The sequence below is a fragment of the Tursiops truncatus genome, chromosome 11 (genome assembly GCF_011762595.2).
Source record: "Tursiops truncatus isolate mTurTru1 chromosome 11, mTurTru1.mat.Y, whole genome shotgun sequence".
Lineage (NCBI taxonomy): Eukaryota > Metazoa > Chordata > Mammalia > Artiodactyla > Delphinidae > Tursiops > Tursiops truncatus.
Genome location: NC_047044.1, coordinates 92,469,072 through 92,493,777, shown reverse-complemented (window position 1 = coordinate 92,493,777; position 24,706 = coordinate 92,469,072). Strand labels below are relative to the sequence as shown.

At 42.5% G+C, this 24,706-nt stretch overlaps 1 long non-coding RNA gene across 2 annotated transcripts; it reads left to right on the top strand.

The window, feature by feature from the left end:
- The first annotated feature begins 11,193 nt into the window (after positions 1-11,193).
- LOC109550330 (uncharacterized) lies at positions 11,194-24,464 on the top strand. Of its 2 annotated transcripts, XR_012324520.1 has the most exons (4): positions 11,194-14,005; positions 14,500-15,687; positions 16,041-21,702; positions 24,105-24,464. It is a non-coding gene; the product is annotated as an uncharacterized lncRNA (long non-coding RNA). The 2 variants fall into 2 exon arrangements; XR_002176835.3 differs by lacking the exon at positions 24,105-24,464 and having other exon boundaries at positions 11,891-14,005; positions 14,500-14,628; positions 16,041-19,703.
- The last annotated feature ends 242 nt before the right edge of the window (positions 24,465-24,706 follow it).

The window sequence follows — 24,706 nt, the reverse complement described above, 5'->3', positions numbered from 1 at the left end:
GAAGTAAGAGGAAGATTTTTTGGAAGCATTATCTCAGCTCTCTGGGCTACTGCTTATTTTTAAACCATCAGTGTCTGCCCTAGTCAATTGAGCCTTCTACTGTAGGGGTTATAAGGAGAGTTAAGTGTGTAGTTTCTCACCTATTTGGTTAGCCGTGTGTGTGTGTGTGTGTGTGTGTGTGTGTGTGTGTGTGTTTCAGTGAAACGGGGAAAGGGCAAGTTCAAGGAGCCCCATTATTCTAAGGTCCGGGAGGGCAGGGAACATATCTGCCTTAGTTGATGCTGTTTCTTCTGCCCCTGCCACATACCTGGTACATAGTAAACACTCAATAAAGACTGGTTGAAAGAATGAATGAGCATCTGTCTTCTTGTATCAGTAGATCTTGTCTTCTGTTTCAGACTTAAAAAGTACATTAGCCTCTGAGATCCAGGATATGGACTTCAGTGGACTGTCTGGATCTGTGGAAACTGGTCAGTAGGGCAAACTTCAATCAAGGAGGTAACTTATGTGGTATGTTTTGAAGGGTGTTGTGAGTTCTTAATGCCCAAAACAATCCTATAAGTCAACGCTTGACGGTCTACCATTTTAGATGAATTTACTTGAGTCTTGACTGTTATTTATTCAGCAGAAGTTCTCTATGAGAATTTTAGTATTCCTGGTGGGGCACCTCCTTTAGATTTCTTTGTAAATTTGTGGACCCGCAGCTGTGTGGGTGGATCACGGGTTCTGGAACCAGATGAGCCTGAGTTGTCACTTCATTGCCACCATTTACCATCTGTGGGACTTGGATACATTATTTGACCTCTCTCAGGCTTTCCTTCTCTGTAAAATGGGGATAATAATATCTTCCTCTCATAATTATGAACAAATGATATTGAATATAGAAGGTGACCAGCCACATGTTGGCTCACAGGAGATAATCAGATAATATGAGGTCTTTTTCCTGTGCTTCTCCTTCCTAAATGTCAGGTCCTAGGGAAGAGGTGTCGGTGGGGAAGGGGGTAAGGGAGGGTGGTGAGTACAAATCTTGTCACAGATTTAAAAAATTTGTCTGGCATCAGTCCCATTGACTAATATTGCCTAATTGGCATGCAAAACTAGTAAACAGGGCAATAGGAAATGTTTCCAGTTATATAAATTTTATTGGAACAAACTAACGGGCTTGTACAATACCTTTGTGCAAATGAGAAAAAAGTGCCAACATGTGAGTATCAACCCTCTGGGCAGGAGGCTTGACAACCAGACTACGCCTCCAGACACATGTGAAAAGGGGCCATTTCCTCTGGGCAGGTGCAGCCCTGAGTCGGGGTGCACGGCTTGGCAGAAAAAGCACAGGCCAGATATTAGTCCCCATCTGCCCCCTCAGCCGGTTGCCCCTTTGCAGTGAGCTACCTGCTCGATCATACGAAATGGGCTTGCCAACCAGAGGCAGCAGTCTGCCGTAAGCTGGGTCTCGGTCACCAAACATAGTAGAACTTTGTGGAGGAAGCCCTGTTATTTGAAGCAGAAGACTTGGTTCAAATCACTTCTACTTCTAATTCTGTGACCCAGGCCAGAATTATGAAGCAGACAAACACTCCAAACCTCAGTTTCTTCATTTATAAAATAGTTATAACTATATTGTATTAGCTATCAATTGCTGCATGACGAATTGTCCCACACCTTTGCAGCTTAGAGAAGAATTAACATTTATTATCTCATACAGTTTCTGTGTGTTGGGAATTCAGGAGCAGATTGGCTGGTTCTTGCCTAGGGTCTCTTGTGAGGTCTTGGTCAAGATTTTGGTAGGTCAATCAACATAATATGTTATATCAATAGAATGAAAAACAAAACCCACATGATCATGTTTATGGATGCAGAAAAAGCATTTGACAACTCTAACACCCTTTCATGATAAAAACACTCAATTAAGTAGGAATAGAAGGGAACTTCTTTAACTTGATAAAAGAAATCTATGAAAAACTCATAGCTAACATCTACTTAATGCTGAAAGACTAGATGCTTTTCCCTGCAAATCAGAAACAAGATAAGGATGTCACTCACACCACTTCTATTCAACGTGGTATTAGAGAATATAGCCAGGGCAGTTAGGCAAGAAAAAGAAATAAAGAGTCATCCAGATTGGAAAGAAAGAAGTAAAACCATCTGTATTTTTAGATGACATGATCTTGTATATAGATAATTCTAGGGAATCCAAAAAAACTATTAGAACGAATAAATGAGTTCAGCTAGGTTGCAGGATATATTTGCAATGAAAATGAAATTAAGATATCAATTCTATTTACAATAGTATCAAAAAATAAAACAGAAATACATTTAACAAAAGAAGGGCAAGGTTTATACTGTGAAAACTAAAAATTGAAATCAATTAAATAAAGTTCAGATAAATAGAAATCATTCTATGTTCATGGGTCAGAAAACTTAATATTGTTAAGATAGAAATATTCCTCAAATGTTTCTACAAATTCAATGTAATCCTTATTAGAATATCATCTGTCTTCTTAGACAAGCTGACACTAAGATTCATATGGAATTACAAGGGACTCAGAATAAACAAACAATCCTGAAAAAGAAGAACAACATATCTCAAAACTTATTATAAAGCAACAGTAGTCAAGATGTGGTACTGGCATAATGATAGACATATACATAAATGGAATAGAATTGAGAGTCCAGAAACAAATCTATGTGTCTGTAGTCAACTGGTTTTTGACAAGGGTGCCAAGACCCTTCAGTGGGGAAAAGAATAGTCTTTCCAATTAATTGTGCTGAGCCAACTGGATATCCACATGCAAAATAATGAAATTGGACTCATTTCACACCACATAAAAAATTAACTCAAGGGACTTCCCTGGTTGTGCAGTGGTTAGAAAACCGCCTGCCAATGCAGGAGACATGGGTTTGAGCCCTGGTCCGGGAAGATCCCACATGCCGCGGAGCAACTAAGCCCGTGAGACACAACTACTGAGCCTGTGCTCTGAAGCCTGCGAGCCACAGCTACTGAGCCCGTGTGCCACAACTACTGCAGGCCGCACACCTAGAGCCCGTGCTCCACAACAAGAGAAGCCACTACAATGAGAAGCCTGCGCACTGCAACAAAGAGTCGCCCCTGCTCGCCGCAACTAGAGAAAGCCCGTGCACAGCAATGAAGACCCAACACAGCCAAAAATAAAATAAATAAATAAATAAATAAATTTAAAAATGTAACTCAAAATAGATCAAAGATTTAATTGTAAGAGTTAAAACTATAAAACTCTTAGAAGGAAACACAGGGGTAAAACTTCATGAATTTGAATTTTGCAATAGGTTCCTACATATAATATCAAAAGCACAATCCGTAAAGGAAAAGAATAAGTAAATTGGGCTTCAACAAAATTAAAATATTTTGTGCTTCAAAAAACACTATCAAGAAAGTAAAATGACAAGCCACAGAATGGAAGACAATGTCTGCAATTTATATATTTGTTAAGAGAATTGTGTCTAGAATATGTAAAGAGCTCTTACAACTCAATATTAAAAGACAAATGACCCAGTTAAAAAAGGGCAAAGTAACTGAACAGACAGACATTTCTCTAAACAAGATGTATAAATGTCCACTTAGCACATGAAAAGATGCTCAACGCAATTAGTCACCAGGGAAATGCAAATCAAAACAGGGAAATGCCACTTCACATTCACTAGGGTAGCTAGAACCAAAAAGTCAGCTATAACAAACGTTGATGAGTATGTACAGAAATCAGAATCTTCATGTACTGCTGTTCGGGACATAAACTGGTTTGGCTACTTTGGAAAACAGTCTGTCCGTTCCCTAAATGGTTAAACGCAAAGTTACTATATGACCCAAGAATTCTACTAGGTATATACCAAAAAGAAATGAAAACATGTCCACAGGAAGAGCTGTATATGAATATTTACAGCAGCATTATTCATAGTAGACAAAAGTTGAAAATAACCCAAATGTCCATGAACTGATGGATGGATAAACAAATGTGGTATATCCATACAATGGAATATTATTTGTCCATAAAAATGAATGATGTAGGGCTTCCCCGGTGGCGCAGTGGTTGAGAGTCTGCCTGCCGATGCAGGTGACACGGGTTCGTGCCTCGGTCCGGGAAGATCCCACATGCCGCGGAGCGGCTGGGCCCGTGAGCCGTGGCCGCTGAGCCTGCGCGTCCGGAGCCTGTGCTCCACAATGGGAGAGGCCACGACAGTGAGAGGCCCGCGTACCGCAAAAAAAAAAAAAAAAAAAAAAAAAAAAAGATGCAACAGGGTAAATGGCAAAATTAAACAAAGACAAGGGGGAAAGAAACCCAGGACTGGGAACCAAGAAGTAACACCAAGTCTCCCTGGGTTGTCCAGGGAAAGGCACTTTGCAACCCAATTTACTTGGAATCTGGTCCAGCTGCAGGCTGGCCCCAGGAGGACAGTTTCAGATAGGATGGAGATGACGGTGTGGTGGGCCTATAGCCAGGTTGCTGTCAGTGGCCAGCTCCCTCCCGCGCATGTTCAGGGCTTCTAGAATACAACACTCCCCAGCCTCTAAAGCCCTTGATAGCGGTGGATTTTGGGCTGCCTTCTGATGTTCTTTGCTTATAGTTCTCACAGACAGCATGTAGAGTTTAGGCTCAGTACGATGATACAAATATAATCTCAGGTCCCCAAATTACAGAGCAGAGTCTGATTATTTGGATAGCTTCTGTCATGCATGCATCAAGCCAGATGCTTCCTTTCAGTTTTCTGAGTCTAGTCCTTTCTTTGTCTCCAGAGGCTCTCTTTGAAGTCTGGTCTCTCAAGCTCACTTCCCCTGCTGTTAAGAAACGGATTCTTTCACCTATTCAGATATCTCTCTCATAACTTTATAAATGTTAATTACCATCTGTGTTAGACATTTGCAGAATATTCAAGTCTCTTATCTCATTTAATCATCAATATGACCCTGTGACATAGGTAATAGTGTCATCATTCAGAGTTTGAGAAAACAGAAACATGAAAAGTTGAAGAATTTATTTAGTAGTGAGTGCACAGATAGTGACTGGTTCCCAAACCCGGGGTCCCTAGCTTTCCCCAGACCCTATGCCTCCTTTCTTCAGCCCCAGCCACTATGATTTTCCTTAACTTACAGCACCTTTGTTCTTTCTTGGGGAAGAGAGTAACCTGCCACAAGTAACGCACCTAGACATCAATAACGCTTTATACATTCTCCCTAAACATTCTGTTCTGGTTTGAGTCATTCTCCAAAGCTCCTATCTAGCTGGTTTAGAAGTTAGTGAGAAGACAGAGCGAACTGTGAGGATGACCAGAGACCACCTTTAGAGTGGACAATACCTCAAGATTAAGGTCGACTCTGAAAGACCCAGATGAATTCTGGAATCATTCCTGCCTTCTGAGGCTCCCCTGGATTGGTCCTGCTCCAAGGGAACTGGCATTGGTTTGGGCTCCATCCTGCTGTGGATTCCTGCCTTGTGGTGGGATAAAATCGAGACCATCCTTTGTGAGCATGTGACAGTGGGAGGAGGACATGAACATCCCTTATGTAGAGATCTACTCACTCCGGTTATCACGCGACATTCCTTGGCGCCTAGCACGAGTCAGCACAGAGCAAGTACTCAGTAAATGTTTTTTTGAATTTAATCAAATGGTAACCAATATTTTGTCTTGTTATTTTCCCCCCTCCAGGAAACCGATTCTACAAATGAAATACACTTAACCGAAATTCCTTCCTGTCTTTCTCCCTTCCCTCCCCCCTCTCTCTTTCTTTTTTTTTCTTACCTTCTTCTAAACATTGATGCATATAGAATGTTACTATTTTCAGAGTGACTACCAGTCGCCTCAAGCCCTAGACAGAGAGGGGCAGAATACAAACAAATAATGCGCCTCCCTCAGATAACCTCATTTGATCTGTCTGTTTCACCACTTTTACCCACAATGCATAGGAAATATAAAGTATCATTAATTCATTCCACCCCAAATCCAAGCGTTTGTTCTACTTTATTTTTCCATTTCCTGCATTAAGAAGCTATTATTCATAGTCTTCCTCCCCTACCCCCAAGGGGAGAAAAAAGGATGCTCTTGCTTTTTGTGGGTGGCCTGTGAGGGTTCCTGAGCAGATGTTCAGAGAATTAGATTTCATCTGTAAATTTGTGTCTGAATCACTTTGGTAAGCTGTGAGTATTCAGTAGTATTAGTTAGTATTCAGTAGGCTGCTACCTGAGTACCTCTTCTCAGCACCTCTATTACTTTTTTCCTTTCTGTTTATTTCTATTATTTAAATGAACTCATCTATTTTCTGAGCGTGTCGTGTCTTACAGTAATGATATGTAAGGAATATATCATTCCTAATATACAATCTATTATATTGTATATATTATATGAATATATATATATCTCCTAATATATAAGGAAGATTTCAACATTATTTAGCTTATACATATATTGACAGTTCTTTTCTCACCTAACTCAGGGATTTTAAGGACATCAAAAAAGTGAAATTTAGCAGTTACGCTCAAGAAAAGGATACACCATCTCTTGACCAAACTCCATTTTTCTTTGTACAACTTAGCCCCAAATGTTCAATACAGAATGCAGTAGTGTAGCCCAACAATTTCTGCATCTCTCTCTGTGAAAGGAGATAGCAGGGAAGTGATGCAAAGTAAGTTCTCGGGCTTTTTTTTTTTTTTTTAACACTTTTCCATCCACTGACCACCACCTTTGTTTTTCTTTTTTTGTTTGCTTGTTTGTTTCTTTAAAATATTTTATTTTCTATTTTATTGTATTTATTTATTTATTTTGGCTGCATTGGGTCTTCGTTTCTGCGCACAGGCTTTCTCTAGTTGCGGTGAGCGGGGGCTACTCTTCGTTGCGGTGCGCAGGCTTCTCATTGTGGTGGCTTCTCTTGTTGCGGAGCACGGGCTCTAGGTGCACGGGCTCAGTAGTTGTGGCGTACAGGCTCTGTAGCTGTGGCTCACGGGCTTTAGAGTGCAGGCTCAGTAGTTGTGTCTCACGGGCTTAGTTGCTCCGCGGCATGTGGGATCTTCCCGACCAGGGATCGAACATGCATCCCCTGCATTGGCAGGCGGATTCTTAACCACTGCGCCACCAGGGTCTCCGGCTCTCTTAATAGCCTTTTATGGCAAGAGATGGAGAAGTTAAAGCACTGGATTGAAAACAGAACTTGATGTGATACTCGTGTTCAGGGAAAAAGTATTTCAGATTTTAAATTTAGCAACCTGGTTGAAAGTAACCCAGTCATAAAGAGGACCAATTTTGCAAAAACATTTGAAGAGTTCATCAGTTTCCTCAACGGCCTCTCAGAATACTAGTCAGTTTATTCTCTTCTGCATGGCCCATCTTATCATCACCCTTGCCAACTTTACCTTCAATTATCTATGGATCTAACTCTCTGAAGTATTTGCTAGTGGCTTCACACGTGATTTGTGCAGCTCTCCAGACTCCCTCTCATTTCATTAAATCTTGCAACTCTGAAGACTTGGATAATGACTATGTAGATAACGAGGATCCCTGCGTATGTTTACATAGTGGGGATAACACTGTAATGCAGGTCTATATCCTGTATTGCTACTTAACCCTACAGCACACTTATTTCACAATGCCTTTAAGAATTCTTTATAAACATCATTGTAAGTGAATGACTGCTAAGAGTCTATCTTATAAATAAATTATAATCTATAATTTATTTAAACATTTCCTTATTTTGTTTTTTTTTTGTGGTACGCGGGCCTCTTACTGTTGTGGCCTCTCCCGTTGCGGAGCACAGGCTCCGGACGCGCAGGTTCAGCGGCCATGGCTCACGAGCCCAGCCGCTCCGCGGCATGTGGGATCTTCCCGGACCGGGGCGCGAACCCGTGTGCCCTTTATTGGCAGGCGGACTCTCAACCACTGCGCCACCAGGGAAGCCCTAAACATTTCCTTATTTTGGATAGTTATGCTGTTTCTTTCCTTCTTTCTTTTCTTTTATAAACAATGCAATAAATAACATCTCTGAACACAAATCTTTATTACATTCCTGTTTTTCCTCCTGATGGTTAACTAGAAGTATAATAACAAGGTGAAAAATTATGGACATTTTTATCCAAATTGCCAAATCGTTTTTCTGAATGTTAGCTATAATTTATACTTTTACCAGCAGCATATCAATGTTCATGGAATCATACTTTTGCCAATATTGAGTATTACCAAGGAAAATATTTTTGAGAACCTAATATGTGAAAATATCTTCTTACTTTTTTTTTTTTTTAAGATGTTGGGGGTAGGAGTTTATTAATTAATTAATTTATTTTTGCTGTGCTGGGTCTTCGTTTCTGTGCGAGGGCTTTCTCTAGTTGCGGCGAGCGGGGGCCACTCTTCATCGCGGTGCGTGGGCCTCTCACTGTCGCGGCCTTTCTTGTTGCGGAGCACAGGCTCCAGACCCACAGGCTCAGTAGTTGTGGCTCACGGGCCTAGTTGCTCCGCGGCATGTGGGATCCTCCCAGACCAGGGCTCGAACCCGTGTCCCCTGCATTAGCAGGCAGATTCTCAACCACTGTGCCACCAGGGAAGCCCCTCTTCTTACTTTTTATTTGAATTTCTTTGATAATGGGTTTTAAGATGTTTATGAATGATTTATATTTTATTTTCTGCAATTCTCCCAATTTTCTTCTAAAAGTTGTGAAGTTTTCTTTTCAAATTTATGTTTTAATTCACTTGGAATTTATTTCTGTGCTTGGTGGAAGACAGAGACATTATTTTGTGGGTAATCAATCATATGAGGATCATTGATGGATTAAATATGCCATCTTTTCTTTAAAAATCTCCATTGATTATTTTTAAGGTCATTTCTCTCATTTATCAAGTTTTAATTTATGTGCGAGTCCATTTCTGAGTTCTCTATTCTCTTCTATTGGCTTTTTTGTCCATCCCCTACTAATACACTCTCAGTAATTTGACTTTATAGTTAAGTCTTGATTTCTGGTAGGGCAAGCCTTGTCTTTTCACTTTATTTATCAGGAGTGTCTTGGGTATTTTTAACCCCTTTCCCTTACTTGTGAATTTTAGGATCCAATAAATACTTGAATGGAGTTGCACCTCTTTTATAGATTTATTCAGGGAAAATTAACCTCTTTTCAATATTGAATCTTCCATTCACAGACATGTTTCATATCTCCATTCATTCAGGTCTTTTCTTACGTACCTCAATGTTGTAATTTTCTAAATAAAGACTTTGTACAATTCATTTTCCAGATTCTGTTGATTTTATGAATGAGATTTTTTTTCCATTAGGTTTTCCAATTGTTTATTCCTTACAGACATCTTTTGACTTTTTAGCAGCTTTATTGAGATGTAATTCACGTATCATACAATTCCTCCACTTAAAGTATACAATTTAATGTTTTTTAGACTCTTCAGAGATACGGGCAACCATCACAGCAGTCAATTTTAGAAGGTTTTCATGACCTTAGCAAGAAGCCCAGCATCTTTTAGCTAGCCTTCTACTTTTCCATCCCTCCTCCACCCTCCCACAGGGGGGTTTGGACATGTCTTCAGAATGAAACAAACATCCATCTAAGAGAGTGAAGGAAATTAATAAGGGAAAGAGAATAAATAGAATAGCAGAGGCCCTGAGAACTAATGTCCATGTTAGGAGGCAGTAAAAGGAAGAGGAGTTGACTAGGGAGACATGGGATCCGGCAGAGGAACAGAGATGAAGGTCGCTCAGAGGAGCCATGGGGCGAATGAATCCCACTGAGTGGAACATCAACATTGCAGAGGAAGACTGAGGCCTGAAAATCAGTCACTGACCTTTAGACAACTCCTTGGTGACCTTTGGGAGAAAAGCTTCTATGGGGCATGAGGTGCAGCAAAATTTCAGGAAAAGAAGACACTGCTCCTAAAGATCACTGATTCAAGAAGTGTGGCAACGGAAGGAAAATAAGAATAGGATTGAAAATAATGGAGGAAGCATCGAGGAACATTTCTCAAGTTATTAGAAGCCTGAATACGCTCATAGGCAGAGGGGAAAAAGTCTGTGGAAAGGAGAAACTGAAGGTGGGGTCTGCTGTGCTCATTGAGTGACGAAATGAGCATTGTGACGAAACAGGTGTTGTGGTTAACTTGTATAAAAGAGGATGCTCTTTTCTTTCTTTTAAAAAATTTTTAATTTAATTTTTATTTTATATTGGAGTGTAGTTGATTTACAATGTTGGTGTTAGTTTCAGGTGTACAGCAAAGTGATTCAGTTATACATGTATCTATCCCTTTTCAGATTCTTTTTCCATATAGGTTATTACAGAGTACTGAGTAGAGTTCCCTGTGCTATACAGTAGGTCCTTGTTGGTTGTTTTATATATAGTAGTGTGTGTATGTTAATCCCAAACTCCTAATTTATCCCTCCCCCCACCTTTCCCCTTTGGTAAAAAAAAGGCTGCTCTGAACCCCCATCATCGTCATGGGTAAATCTATACCATTGCTTCCAAGTTAAAAAAAAAAAAAAAGGGATGCTCCTTTTCTTGAAGGAACAAAGTCTTTGGAGATGACGAAGGGCGGTGAGACATTCATGTTAGTTAGGTAGGAGACTTTTCTGTCAAGACTGCTGAAGATAGTGGAGTGGGAGGGAGAAACTCAGTGCTTGAAGGACATGAAGTAAGAGGGAAGAGGCGTCCACATCCCTGATATTTACCACTTGCACAAGCTCAGGCTGGGAAAAAAAAGGAGCTGTTGCCTTAGAGCAAGCTGCCTGTCTGCCAGGCCAGCAGTGACACAGCCTCTTTAAAATACTCCAGAAGCCGTGAGAACCAAACACACACACACACACACACACACACACACGCACACGCACACAGCAGCTTCAGGGGCAGACAGGAGAGCAGCCCCAGTGCATTCTGGGTTCCAGCCACCCTGTGTCCCTGCCACGTCCCCTCTGAGGATGGTGGGAAGCGGCTCTTTCCTGGGTACACAGGTGGGAGAGACCACATTCCCAATCCCCAGCCCAGCCTCTGGCCCAGCCCAGCTGGGCTGTGAACTCTACTCGCGTGATCAGGCTGGGGACAGCTTGGAGGTAGTGATGAAAATCCCTTACACTCCCTCTCATAACCATTTCAAAAGGGCTTTCCCAAGATATGATGTCATTGCATTCTCACGGCACCATGGCCTTGCTGTTGCCAGTTTAAAATGCCAATCATTAAATGTCTTGAGTGAGGCCATGCAGCTGATACTAGTGTCTAGGCCTTTTGATTTGAAAACCCCGGCTCTTTCAACCACCCTCATTGTCTACACCCAGCTGATCCACTTGAGTGCTGAGGAGGTGGGTTCTGGGAATTGGGAGGCAAGAATGAAAAAAAAAAAAGGTAAATGACACAAAACCTGCCACCCAGCCTGAGCTTTGCTGAGGACGGCCCCTCCCTCTGTGGCCAGGAAGGAAACGATGGTGCCATTTCTGCTGGAAGGAAACGATGGTGCCTATATATTTAAAATCTCCTGGAAATGAAAGACTCAGTGATTTCTTAGAAGCAGGAGGGCAGGCAACGTAGGTGTGTGTGTCTGGTGATGGTGGTGGTGTTTGGGACACGGACAGGTGAAGGGTACGGTGTTACTTGAAACACAAGCGGGAAATGGCCTCTTTCCTCCTCCTTCACCTTGGATGTGGGCTGGTCCACTCCCAGGTGAAGGGCACTGGCCAGATGTGTGACCTGGGCGAGTTCCTCCATCTCTCCTGGGTTGGGCTTCTTTTCCTGGAAAACGAGATTGGGCTAGAGGATTCCTAAGGTCTGACTAAACCTAAATTGTCTCCGAGTCCATCATTCGTGGCAAAACAGAAATCACAGAGCAGGAGAAAATGTTCTTCAGGTGGACTTCCTGTTCAAGACCTTTCTGATTTCCCACAGGGGCAGTGAAGTCATGAACGAGTCTGTGGAACAACATCATTTTCTTGGAGGTGGTTTGTGCCCTTTGCAAAATGAACAAACTAACCCATCAGTTAACCAACTAACCCATCAGTTAACCAACTAACTACACGACTAAATCAACTCACTGACCAACACACACCCGAACAGGTAGGACTGGAAACGTCCTCTTCTGTGAAAAACAGTGAATGACGCTGCAACGGGGAGTGATGCTGAGCTCTCCCCAGCAACCCCGGGCCTGCGGGGTCCAGCAGACCCCAAATGTGAACGACAGTAAAGTACGTGACTGACTAGACTGGTCTTGCAGCCAGGCCAGTGTGCCTTGGGATGAAATATTTCCAAGGATGGTTTTTCTCTAAAGCTCCGATGGCTGGATGGCAGCCCCGGGGTGTTTCGTGACATGAACCTGTAAGCGTCTGGTACTCCCTGGCTCGCAGGGCACTGGCTACTTTGGTTTCATGTGGCCCTGCCAACAGTGGAGAGGCACCGTGTGCACTTTCAGTCACGTGACCCGGTGACTCAGGCCCTTTCTAGTTCATGCTTGTTGGAGTTTGGGAACCAGGGAGGAAGGGTGAGAAGCTCCCGCACCAGCTCTCTGGGAGGGTCTGGGCTTGAGTAATAGTTTATCGTGTGGCTCACCCTGAACCCTTTTTATGCCACTGTAATAAAGTTATCTTATAGTTTCAGGATTGCCATTTTCAGATGAGGTTTCCAGAGCTCATGTATCCTAGCTCCTGTCTCCAAACGGAGTAAGCCAGAATCATCCGAGGGGAAAAAAAAGTCTACATTTCACCACTTCCTTTAATGAAATGGTTTGGTATTTAACCACCTCGTCACCAGAAGTATCTCTGTGCTCTTGACCTAAATTCACCCTGCCACGTTTCAGCGTGATTCCAGTTACTCAGGGAGACAGACTGGAAAATTCATTTCATAGCAGTAGGAGTGTCTAAGTAACCTTAAGGGAAGGTGCTTATTCCAACTTCATTTTCTCTTCCCTGCCAATCTATAGCCCCCTTTCAAACTAGATTTCAAAGGTTGAACCCCCTTTCCGAATCTTTCACTGCTGAACCCCTGTCATCCAGAGAGACCAGAACACACAAGCTTGGGGTTCATTTTTCATGCACTTGTTCTTGTTGACAAGCTCTTTTGCAAATGTTCTGAGTCTATTTCGGGTCACAGCGCTCTGTATTTGCAAGTAGGATGGATTCTCTTTAATGCAACTCTGGTGCTGTGAAAAATGCCTGGGCTTGGAGTCAGAAGTCCTGGACTTGTCACTCACCAGCTGTTATTTGAGACACATTCCTCAGCCTCAGAGAGGTTCCGTTTACTTGTCTGGAAAACAGAGAAAATGGGGCTTCAACTTCTGGGGTCATTGTGAAGATAAATGAAGGAAAATGTATGCAAGTGCTGAGGATAATGGCTCACATTTCACGGGTGCCCCGCAGGCACTAATTCACATTTTTTTAAGGGCAGTGCCCATAACTTCTATTTCTATAGTTTTCCTTGTTAAGGGCTCAGGGTGCTGCTTTGCCCACTGGAGAAGCTTCATGAGGACTGCTGACTGGCCAGCTTATTTGGTAGCTGAGGACACACAATCGGAAAAGGATTTAGGGTCATTTTGTGGTCTGACGTCTGGTGAAGTCCCAGATTGAGGGTGCCCACACCAGGTGGGTTGCAGGAGATGGAACGATGGGGCAGTATGTGTCTGCCGGGAAACCAGGTGAGGCAAGAGCCATAGAATAGGAACCTAGGGGAAACATAACTGAGGATTTGCTCTGAAAGAGAAGTCTGATGCCGGCATCTGGGCAAGAAACGGTCCCATAAGCAACTCTGTCTCTTGTAACTTCTCCAGCTCTTAGAGTTCACCTTTGTGCTGCCTTTCTGTGTTACTGCGTCACTTCAACAAGTCCGTTCTGATCCTTATCTGTGAAAGGTGGGGCTTCTGTATCCAGGTGCTCAAGTTGATTGCCTAGGAAGCTGCAGAAGTAATTTCTGCGAAAACAACTTATTTTCCCCAGAAAACACAGGATCTGTCCTCCATCTAGTTCCTTAGGGCTTCTTCCGCACCAGGGTCCGAGACCCCATGATATGGCTGCAGCGAGGTTCTGGTGAGTGCGGGGGACAAATGGGGACACTGCTCTGATGTGACTCCAGGTGAAGTGGGCAGGGTTCCTCAGGGGTTGAGCAACCCATTCCACAAATGTTCTAAGGAAGGAAATGAGATTTGGGTGGGAAACCCAAAGCCTGGAGATTACTGAGGCCTGGGGAGGGGTTTGTTTGTAGAGGGTGAGGCCAGCTGAATGGATGGGGGGAGGGAGACTGTTGGAAGGTCAAGGCAAGGGTAGGTCACGTCCATTGCACAGCTCACCTATTTGGTCAAAGCAAATGAAGAAGTCAGGTGGCAGCTACTCATTTATTTTTCTACCGCAAGTCCCTTGACCCATGATAGGATCCTCAGATGCAGAGTTGAACACATTCCTCAGTTCATTAACAGGCTGTGCAAGGTCACAGTCTGGTTTTACCTTGGTTACCTTTCCCTTTTATCCCTGATTATCATTCCTATTTCTCTTCTGCCCCCTCCCTCATTTCCCACTCCCCCCAGCTGCCAATCACTGACTCACATAGGACAGTCTCTAAGGATAGGACAAGTACCCTTGGACCTGTGTTCCTACAACTTCTGCAAGAGCCTCCCCGGGCACATACCCAGCATGGGGGAATTGCTGGGCATAAGGTATATGAATACTTCATCTTCACTAAATAATACTTGGTTGCTTTCCAGACTGGTTGTGCCTGTTTAATGCTGCTCCCGAAATGCACAGACAAGTCTATTTCCCCGAGTCTTCTCCATCACTTGGTATTACTCAGCTTTCTAATCTTTGTATATCGCGTAAGTGTATAAAGTAGTACATTGATGTTTAAAAGTTTGCGTTTTGCTGATTTCTAGGCCTTCCTAGAAATGCATATCTCATCTCATCCTTGGCATCCATCCTCTAAATTGTGTATTGCAAGTTTTGCTCATTTTTCTTTTGGGTTTCTTATCTTTTTCATGTTGATTTGCAAGAGTTTCTTGTATGTGTTAGATATATAATTATCTACATATGTAGATACTATAATTTGTGCTGTTCTTATCCAGTTTTGGAATCAAGGTTATATATATTATTAGCCTCATAAAGTGACTGACGTTTTAACTTCTGTAACGGTTATATATCTATGCAAGTTTTAAATTTATTCTTTGCCAACTCGTCTCTTTATTTTATTTTTTAAGGGCTATTTGTTTATTTTTAAATTTTTAATTAGTTTTTAGTTAAGTCATGTAACATGCCATTGTATTAAATTGTATTTTTTCACATTCTTTTTAAAAAAATTTTTTATTGAAATATAGTTGATTTACAATGTTGTGCTAGTTTCAGGTATATAGCAAAGTGATTCAGTTATACATATACATGTATATCTATTCTTTTTTAGATTCTTTTACATTATAGGTTATTACAAGACACTGAGTATAGTTCCCTATGGTATACGGTAGGTCCTTGTTGTTTATCTATTTTATATATAGTAGAGAGTCTATTTTAATCCCAAAGTCCTAATTTATCCCTCCCCCCCCTTTTCCCCTTTGGTAACCATAAGTTTGTTTTCTATGTCTGTGAGTCCCTTTCTGTTTTGTAAATAAGTTCATTTGTATCATTTCTTGTTTTTTTTAGATTCCACATACAATTTAGCACTTTTTAAATTCACTATAATGTATCTAGGTATGGATCCCCTGCTTATCTATGTTTTATAAAAACACTCCGTAAGTTTTTTTCAATTCTATTTCTCTGCTCCATATCTTAACTTTCATTTTTTTTGCTTCTTTTTTTTAGAAAAAAATAAAAATTTATATGGTGTTTATTTGTTTATTCTTAATTAACCTAAGTCTCATAGTGTCCTCTTGTATTAAGTCTCTTCTTAGTGGAGTACTTCTTCCAAGAGAATATTAAGAGAAGTTTTATGTATGCCTGATATATCATTAATTTAGTCCCAAATTTTAAACAGTTTAATTGGCGTTAAAATTCTAGGTTGAAGGTTCTTGTCTTTCAATGCTGAAAAAGTTATTTTCTTGGCTAACATTTATTATAGATATTAAGAATTCCCATTTCTTTTCAGGGGATCTATACCTTCTCTCTGGAAACTTCTAGAATTGTCATTTTTGTTTTTGGTTTCCTGGAACATATTTATTTTCTTTACTTTCTGAGCCCCATGACATGACAGCAAAGGAATAAAAACTGGTATAAACTTCCAATAATGTAGAGAACATGGAGAGAGTCTTCAGAAGATACGCAATTATGTGATGTGTGGATTATAAGAAGTAGGACGGTCACCACATGGAACCTGGGTCCACTCATCCGATGTGCAGCAAAGCCAATCCGCTGACACAGGGCTATGGCGAAGGAAAGTGTAGCACTTATTACAGGGCACCAAGCAAGGAGATCGCTCCTCCTCGAGGGATATATTGATACATAACAATCTGATACAAATCTTTGAGTTCTTCTATAGGAACTAAGGTCCTCACCCAGGTAACTTCAGGCTGAGCACAAGATTCCTGGAGCACTGCCTTGTTACCTCACCACTAACCAATCAGAAGAAAGTCATGCACTGCACAGCCCTCACCCCAAATTTTGCTTTTAAAAACTCTCCTCTGAAAACCAGCAGGGAGTTTGGGTCTTTTGAGCATGACCTGCCTGTTCTCCCTGCTTGGTCTTTGGAATAAACCTTTCTCTGCTCCAAACTGTGATGTTTCCATTTGTTTGGCCTTACTGTGAGTAGGGCACATGAACTTGGGTTCAACACAGTTTCGTTCTTGTCTAAAGAAATCAAACAACCTGTTTTTAGTGTGGGCAATAATGCCACATCTGGGATCCATTTCTATTCACCCTGAAACGGAGCCCAGTAGTCCACAGTGGCACACTGAGTTCACAGTCAGCTGTAATAATTCCCACCAGTGACTACTTACTTGAGGGAATTGTGATACATGAAAAAGAAACGTCATGGAATAGAGAAATAATCTCACAGGAATACAAGAGATAATTCAGGGTAAATAAGGAGCTTGAGAGAAACTAATTTGTATCCACAGAGACATTTATGAAGACACCATGTCAATTAAACAAGAAGAAGAGGCTATGAAAAGGCTAATTAAAAAGCTGGAAGATAAAATAGAGAAAATTAAAAGACAAAGAGTATAAAATGATCAACAACAACAATAAAAACATTTAGAATAACCCAGGGGCTCAACATCCAGCTGATAGGAGATTTAAAAAAAAAAAAAAAGTGGGGCTTCACTGGTGGTGCAGTGGTTGAGAGTCCGCCTGCCGAGGCAGGGGACACGGGTTCGTGCCCCGGTCCGGGAAGATTCCACATGCCGCAGAGCGGCTGGGCCCGTGAGCCATGGCCGCTGAGCCTGCGCGTCCGGAGCCTGTGCTCCACAATGGGAGAGGCCACAACAGTGAGAGGCTTGCGTATCGCAAAAAAAAAAAAAAAAAAAAAAAAAGTGAGAAGGAATTACAGAAAAATATTACAAGAGAATTTCCCATAGTGTAAGGATACAAAAGTTAAGAAAGAAGTGTTCACCTACTCTCCACCATAATGAATAAAAGACAGCAAATGCAACATTTAAAAATTCAGAACACTAATATTAAAAGAGAGATCTTAAATCTTTCCAGAGAGAGAGGAATGAAGAAAAAATAATGATAACCCACAAATAAATGGGCACCAAAGGCTTGAAAAAGCAACTCTAGATGATAGACTGTAATGAAATACTTCAAATCATGAAGGAAAACTACTTTTCAATGGACTTCTATGTCCAGCAAAAAATTGTGAATTTTGAAGGCAGAAGAAGAGACATTTTCAGACAGTGAAGTGTTGAAAAAGCTTAATTCCACACATCTTTTGAAGGAAGTCCTTTGAGGACACACTCCCACAAAAAAATGAGGGACTAAAGCAAGCCAGGAGGAGACATAGGATTCTGGAAGCAGTACGTGCAACCCTGGATAGGAGTGATGAGAAATGCATAATGACAGTTTTGCTGCAGGTCTAAGGAGAGATCAGTACAGATTTTATAGCTGAAGGAAACATGAATGTGTATCTTCTGCCATTTATAAAGACATCATAAGCACAGAAAGTTAAGTCAGCTGAAGTTAGTGATCTGGACCCAGTTAGACTAACTTCAGAGCCTGAACTCTTAATTTTTATCTTACATTGTTTCTTCTTGTAACTTAAAGTGATTTATGGTTTCCACCAGGAAAATAAAAATTTTAGCATGTTTCATGTGTGCTAAACATGCATTTAATGGAGCCAGAATGCAAAAAAAAAAAAAAAAAGCTATGCAAAATTGCTAAATTAAGAAATAATTTTCTAGGGCTTCCCCGGTGGCACAGTGGTTGAGAATCTACCTGCCAATGCAGGGGACACGGGTTCGAGCCCTGGTCTGGGAAGATCCCACATGCCGCGGAGCAACTAGGCCCGTGAGCCACAACTACTGAGCCTGCACGTCTGGAGCCTGTGCTCCGCAGCAAGAGAGGCCGCGATAGTGAGAGGCCCGTGCACCGCTATGAAGAGTGGCCCCCGCTCGCCGCAGCTAGAGAAAGCCCTCGCACAGAAACAAAGACCCACACAGCCAAAAATAAAAAAATAAATATTATTAAAAAAAGAAAAAAAAGAAAAAACTTTCTAGAAATCCAGAAAGAGCTCCTAGAGAAATGAATGTACCATGAGGAGATACAATTTTAAAAAGAGTGAAAGGGTTTAAATTGAGGGAGAGGTCATGGGCAGGGGGAAGAGGGGGGCAAGAGATTTTTCTTTACATTTTAAGTCTTCTGCACCTGAAGAAATTAAATTGTGTGCCCGTATTCCTTTGCAAATTTAAAATTTTATTTCTATGTATTTTAAAAAGGGTAAATAGGGCCTCTTTGGACGATAAGCCAAATGAGGAATTACGGCAACACGCAAAGGCATGGAAGAGCAAAACGTTCATGGCTTTGGGGAGAATGGTATATGGTTTAAGTGCCTGGACTGGAGGGTCGTTGGGGGCTGGTAGGAGAAGACGGAGATGACTCTGGAAAAGTAGACCAGGGTAAGGCAGTGGAAAGCATCGAATGCCCATGCTAAGTAGATTGGAATTTCCTTTGTTGGCAACGGAATGTTGAAAAGTTTTAAGCAGCATGATTCCATCTGTGTTCTAGGGGGCTCATCCTTATTGCAATGTGAAGCGGACTCTGAGTGTGGGAAGGCAGGAGGCCGGAGGACCAGAGCAGGGATGGTTATAGCCATCCACGACTTAACGGGTCTGAAGTAAGGCTTTCAACCTGGGAGGAAACTGAAGCTCCGTACCTGTGACTGGAATCAAAAACCCTCCTGCCGCTCTAGCTGCCGCCCTGGCCATCCAGCACCCTCTCTCTGGCTTGGTAGCTCCTGCCCAGCGATGCGCTGATGGGCAGCGCGTTGGGGGGCAGTGGGTGGGCCTCGTGGAATTGCAGCCCCTCCTTGCCTGGGAGCTGCTACAAGCCTACGCCTGGACGGCATCTCAGTGCAGCTTTTTAGACCTTCCTATAAACTATTTTATGGCCCCTTTTAAAGCCGTGGTTTAGTTTTTAGGATGGGACTTCTACCAGCTTCTCCCCACACCCCCCATACCCTTTAATGGTTTCCTTGGTTTTTATAAGCAGTTTTTCCGTTTTTTCCTCCTGCCTTGCTAACTCATCTAAGAAGTAGGATTTTTTCCCCCTTTTTCTTTTATTATTAATATCTTTAAAATAATAAAATGGAAAGAATGAGTGTTTGTAAACTTCTGGTCTCCTGCTTTCTAGATTCACACCCAGGGTGCCCTCCCTCTGAGGCTAATTAACATTCCACGTGCTGGGTGTGGGTGTCTGTGTGACTAGAAGCCCTCAGATGGCTTCAGCCCTGTCTCTCCAGGTACCGTGATTCCCTCCCTGCCCTCTTATCAACCTACATCCCTGCTTTTCTCCTGCCCTCTCGTTGCCAGGCAACGTAGCTCAGGGGCAATAGAGTCTGGCTGGAAGTGCCCAGCTGAAGGAGCTCTGGTGTTTCTCCTTGTGGCAGCCTGGCTGGGAGTTGGGCAACTTGCTGAAGGTCAAAGGCAGCCATCCATAGCTGTGGCATTCTCTCCACTGGACGTGAACCTGACTCAGCGGGGGAAGTATTCGAAGGCAGGGAGTGGGGTAAAGTAGTTGGTTTTCCCTTCACATTCAAGAGGCCACATGGCTCCTCCCTTCCGTGCCGGAGCGGATCCAAGTCGAGCTGAACAGGTCTTTGTGCATTTCAGGAATGTGGAGTTCATTTCCCTTCAGACCTCACCTGCCACTGACTCTGCCTGCCACTGCAAAAGCGACAGATTCATTTGTGAGCAGAGGTTGAATTTGAGGGTTAGGGATCCACCTCCGCAGTACCACGTCACTCAGAATACGATCTGGAGACTGGCAGCATAGGCATCCCCTGGGAGCGTGTTAGGAATGCAAACCTCAACCGAACCCCAGACGTGGGAACCAGAATCTGCATTTTGTCCAAATGGCTGGGTTATTTGAATACACATTAAGTTTGAGACTCTGATCAGATACTCTACTGTCAATTTGGTTAGAATGAGGGTACATGGCTCACAGCGGGACTCGAGTTCCAGAGAAGTCTACCCTTTCCTGCTCAGCAGAGCATCACAGAGCCATAGCCTTGGGGTATTCCATGGAGTTACGGAGAAGGGGGTGTGCAAATGCACAAACCATCTCTCCTGATGGGAGCCCTCCCTTTCCCCATCCGCCGTGACCTTACCCAGGTTCCCATGGCGACGCACTCTCAGATTCATGATCCCAACTCGTCCTCACAGAATCCTGGGAGTTAACAAAGCGGGGTTATTAATCCCATGGGAAACAAGGACCCCCAATTTTATCTATGAGGAAATGACTATCTTGTTCAAGGTCACAGAGCTACGAACTGGACTTACCCTTGTGATTCCCACCTTCCTTCTGCATGTGACCTAGACTAGATTTCCAGCCCTTTTCAACACAAAGCTCAGAAAAGTAATTATGGAGGAAAAAAAGCAGTCAGAAGCACCATGTTGGGTTTGGTTTGACTCATAAATTCCACCACGTAGGGCTGAACCTGAAGACTTCTTCCTGAGACTCTGCAAATGATTCCAGTAGTTCAGAGGCCCTTTGAACAAGAGGTTACATGGATTGAGTTTCAAAGAAAAGAATGTCGAAAGAAATCTCCCAGATGAGGATGGCCTCCAGATGTGAACATGGCTCTTCCAGATGTGTGGGAGAGTGGGGCGGGGGAGTGAGAGGCCTCACATGTCTGCAAGATGAAATGGAAAAACCGCTCGCAGCCACGGGGGCAAGGAGGACAAGCGGAAGAGGAATGAGACGGGAGGAACAGAACCCAAGTTCAATTCTTCAGTGCAGGGGCCAGATGAACTTGAAGCGCTCATTCCCAGGTGGGCTGACGTTTAAAATCTGTGGTCCACGGGGAAGCCACACCTCAGACTGTGCTGCTGAAGAGAAAACTGAGAAGGGGTTGTGCCTGCAGGCCTCTGAACAGATCTGATCCAGCCCCATCAAGGAGTTTCCCAGGCGCGCCTGCAGGGCAGCCCGGGCGCCTGGAGTCTTACTCAGGGCAGCAGGGAACCGAGGCTGGAATGCGGAAGAAGGAGCCGGAAACTGCCCAGTCCTTCCTTCCTTCAGCTTCTGAATCAGCAGCTCATTCTCTCGGGCCTCACCTGGTTTGTTCTTTCACCAGGGCTGGGAAGTCCCGTGTTTCTCAGGTGAGTAAATCTGCATGGAAAACGGAGGCCTTGTGGCCAAGTCATCGTGGTTTGTCACATCTCTGAAAGTCAGAGCTATTGTCCAACTCCTGGCTGCAGGGAATAAAATACCTTTATTGGCCTCAGCCAACATCTTCGCTGTCTCTGGGAAGACCTGCCAAATCCCTGCTCCTGGTGTACGTGTCTGTCCACTTCCCCACTTTCCCAAGCCTTCCTTTCCTTCCATGTAAAGACCGTCCCCGAGCCCCTGTGTCTGTGTCACTCTGGACATGTGATTTGCATTCCCTTTTACCTGTCCAGTAATTTTTAGCAAAACAAATAACTCACTCTGCTCTGGCCCCACTGGTGAAGTCCATATTTTTATTTCTCTCTAAGTGTTCACAGAATCTGAAGAACACATTCCAACAAAATGAGTACATTTAAGTTGTTTATTATGATGATGATTTGGCCTGTCTGTGTAGCTTGGGCCCTTCACAGTGAAAGCACAGAGTCCTAACCCCTGCACCACCAGAGAATTCCCTGTTAATTTATATTATTAAAACATGTGTCGCAAGAGGGAAGAGATATGGGAACATATGTATATGTATAACTGATTCACTTTGTTATAAAGCAGAAACTAACACACCATTGTAAAGCAATTATACTCCAATAAAGATGTTAAAAACAAAACAAAACAAAAAAACCCCATGTGCACATGTAACAATGCCTACATACTGATCACACACACACACACAGAAGCACAGTCTCTGGCCAATATGCTAATAACACAATACTCAGTTGAAAACGTGAATTAACATATACACACTACTATATGTAAAATATTTAGATAATCAACAAGGACCTACTGTATAGCACAGGGAACTCTACTCAATATTACTATAATGACCTATATGGGAAAAGAATCTGAAGAAGAATGGATACATGTATATGTATAACTGAATCCCTTTGCTGTACACCTGAAACTAACACAACATTGTAAATCAACCATACTTCAATATAAAATAAAAATTATGTTAAAAAATAATAAAATAAATACTCAAAGAGATAAAAAGAAAAAGTTAATTAGCCATCTTCTATTTCCCCATGAGGGACCTAATCTTCCCCTGTGATCTGAAGTCTAACACATTTTTCAAAGCCCACACCAGTCAGGGGGTAGATTATGCAATTAGAAGGTACTGAGATCATTGAAGAGTGAAGTCAGGATCAGTGCACCCTGGGTACAGAGATATGTCATTACTCTGGGAATCAAGTACCAGGAAGTATAGTACTATATCTGAGAATAGGCTCCCACCAATGACTGCCATCTGCCTGCCTTTTGTCTGTAGAAAAACTTTAGTCAAAGAATAAATTTAATCAGAGGAGTGAGAAAATGCAGAAAGAAAAGAAAACAGTCAAGCAAGACAAAATAATAATAGTTTAGCCATTAAACAACATCGAGAACCTTTAGTTCTTCCTCAAGGAGTATAGATAACATTCTGAGCCATGTCCTTTGAGCTGTTTTGCAGATACTGAAACCCCTACCAGGTGGAAGAAGTTAACTGTATGCTGCATGTAGACCCCAGATGGGTTGGAACCAGAAGATTGATGATTCTGAGCCCCATTTATGCCACCACCAACCGATCAGAAGAATGTCCACAGACTGATCACACACTGCACAAACCCCCTCCCTCACTCTGCCTTTATAAACCTTTCTCTGAGAGCCTTTGGGGAGTTTGGCTCTTTTAAGCACCAGCTGTCTGGACTCCTTGCTTGGTGCCTGCAATAAACGATACACTTTCTTTCACCACAACCCAGGGTCAGTAGATTGGCTTTACTGTGCGTGTGCAGGTGGACCCAAGTTTGGTTTGGTAACAATATCATTATCATGATCACCATCATCATCACTACTGGCTAATTGTGAATTCTTTATTTCCTTTGTTTTAATCTAATTGGAGTTGAAGTCTCAAGCTATTGTTTGTTTTACGTTTGAGTCTAAGCATATTTTGATATTCCAATTAGTATCTGATTCAGTTTTATAAAATTGACTCTGTCCTGGCTCACTGGAATGTAGATCTTTAAATTTTTTATACTTAAACCCACTTAGAATTGGCTTCAGGCTTAGGAAAATGAGTAAGTTAGTCTAAGTTCAGTATGTGGTTCAGAAAATGTCTATACTTCATTCTGGCTTTTAGCTACAAACTTGGTGTATTTCATGCTTCAGAATTGGATAGGTTTTTATTTGGCATTTTTGGTGGCAAAGGTTATTTTGTTCTTGTAATTGGTTGTATTCACTGTTATTTTTAAAAGATTCCAGAGAGCCTGGTGTTACAAGTAGCCTACCTTGCCCCCAAATGCTAGGCCTTTAATCATTGCATTCTGCACAAACTTCTGGATTATAAAGATTCTCCACCTTCTATTTCTAGGCTTTTCCAAGAGTCATACACCTGCTCAGGAGCGATGGCATTTTGGTTCACTTACCTCTCTGGTTTTAGCAGCTCTGTCCAGAAAGAAGGGAAATGCCCTTTCTTCTATCAGAACTCCCGTCCCTGCTGGAGAGAGGATCCCAGCCTAGGACTCCTCAGCAGTGACAAAGGCTCAAAAGCCCAGCCCTTGTCCTTGGATTCCACCTGTGTAATTTCATTGAGAATGTACCTTTCTGTTGACTTGATCTCTGCCTTTCTTTTCATCTGTCTGTTATGCTTAATTCTACCCTCATGCACGTGTTAATTCTAATCCTTTGGTGACCTAAGCTAGAGAAAATGCCTCAGGAATAAACTGTTTTCCATCTATGAGTTTTCTCCCTCCCATGCTATGGCATCTATTCCTCTAATATTGATGCACGGGTGTTACCCAACACAAGTTCATGTGCCTGATGCAGTGAGGCCTAACAAACGGAAACGTCGGAGTTTGGAGCAGAGAAAGGTTTACTGCAGGACCATGCAAGAAGACCAGTGGCTCATGCCCCCCAAAACCCTGAACTCCCTGAAGGGTTTCAGCAAAGCGTTATTAAAGACCAGGTGAGGGA